This window comes from Theropithecus gelada, chromosome 10 (assembly GCF_003255815.1).
Source record: "Theropithecus gelada isolate Dixy chromosome 10, Tgel_1.0, whole genome shotgun sequence".
In the NCBI taxonomy this organism is placed as follows: domain Eukaryota; kingdom Metazoa; phylum Chordata; class Mammalia; order Primates; family Cercopithecidae; genus Theropithecus; species Theropithecus gelada.
The window spans coordinates 91,425,426-91,427,489 of record NC_037678.1 but is presented as its reverse complement, the minus strand read 5'-3'; positions in this window follow the sequence as shown (position 1 = coordinate 91,427,489).

The window sequence follows — 2,064 nt, the reverse complement described above, 5'->3', positions numbered from 1 at the left end:
CATAGTCTTTACATTTTTGTCACTGTCATTTTAAGAAGTATATTTGAAAAGCATGAACTACGTTAAACCCCACAGTTACTTGGGCTTCTAAGACATGCTGCTATTGACTTCTGTTTCAGTGCATTTGATTTGATTTTTAGCCGGCAGTAAAATACTGTTTCTATCCCGGCTGCACATTTTCCCCTACATTAAAGATGACTCATAGAATCCTTTATTTATCATTCTACACAGAGTAATTTCTTTTACTGCTTTGTTGGAAAAAACTACAAGCTTTTACCACATTTAATGGCAAACATTTTCCTGCTCATTGAAACAAAACACCATGTGCTCTCTGTAAATAGTACTGACCCAGATTCGCATCCATCATTGCAAAATTCCACTTTGAAAACAAGCAAACAGCTTGATGGCTCATCTGTTGTTGCTCTGTTTCTTTTCTTTCAGATTATATGGAAAGCACAAAGTGCGCAGTAAATATATATTTTGATATATCCTAAGCAGCATACTTTACAATTAAACATCTTGGATGGTTGGATGCCTTCATATAAGAAATTTTTTGCCGGGCGCGGTGGCTCAAGCCTGTAATCCCAGCACTTTGGGAGGCCCAGACGGGCGGATCACGAGGTCAGGAGATCGAGACCATCCTGGCTAACATGGTGAAACCCCGTCTCTACTAAAAATACAAAAAACTAGCCGGGCGCGGTGGCGGGCGCCTGTAGTCCCAGCTGCTCGGGAGGCTGAGGCAGGAGAATGGCGTAAACCCGGGAGGCGGAGCTTGCAGTGAGCAGAGATCCGGCCACTGCACTCCAGCCTGAGCGACAGATCGAGACTCCGTCTCAAAAAAAAAAGAAAAAAAAAAGAAATTTTTAAAATAAAATAATAACTGGACAAGATACATGCATTGACTCTGAACTATCGATGTAATAATCTATTTTCAGTTTTGCTAACTAGGATGTATAAATTCATTCACTATTCAAATTTAAAACTATAGGTTTCTTTCTGTATTTATTATTTTATTATTTATTTATTTATTTCTTATTAAAACTACAGGTTTCAATTAAATAACGCAGGCTGTATTTATCTATCTTTTCCCTACCAATACCTCACTAAAATGAGAATTAAAGAAAATTTAAAAAGGAATTTTTTAAAGGGCATACATCCATAGGAACAAAAAGAATGGAAGAGGAGACAGTAGCCAGTGGGAACTGGCAACAAAATGTTGTATGCTTGAAAACTCAGCAGACAGGAGAAAGTTAGATGTTAACCAACTGCAGGCGGAAAAGCCAGCAGGAAGCAAGGCAATCGATTCCACGTGCAGAGTCTGGGCGGGCTCAGGAATTAGCCAAGGCAGGTGTGAGTGACGGGAGAAAATGAGCGCCTCACTCCTGGAGAGACCCGGAAGCCATGTCCCTGAGCCGTCAGAGCACAGGCAGCGAAGAGTGAGGTTGAGATACTGCATCGGAAATGGGCGGAGGTGAAAGCTGGCAGACAGAAAGCTGAAACCCCACAGGCTCCTTGCCTGCTTAGCTCCCAGAACACTGGCACCAAAGTTTAACCCCACCTGGCACCCCCCAGTAGGATACTGGAGAATTTTCTTGTGGGGAAACCACCTGACCCAGAAGAAAAGCCCCACAGGTATTGACATATGGCCAGGTCGCTACATGGTCACCCTAAGGAGAGGACCACCATACAAGAGGGTTCAATCCTCACTTTCCATGATATGGAATCAATAATTAATGTCTTATATTGAAAAAGAGGTCGGGCATGGTAGCTCACACCTGTAATCCCAGCACTTTGGGAGGCAGAGGTGGGCAGATTACTTCAGGTCAGGAGTTCAAGACCAGCCTGACCAACATGGTGAAATCCCGTCTCTACTAAAAAATACCAAAAACTAGCCGGGCGTGGTGGCGGGCGCCTGTAGTCCCAGCTACTCGGGAGGCTGAGGCAGGAGAATGGTGTGAACCTGGGAGGTGGAGCTTGCAGTGAGCTGAGATCCCGCCACTGCACTCCAGCCTGGGCAACAGAGCGAGACTCCGTCTCAAAAAAAAAAAAAAAAAAAAAAAAAAA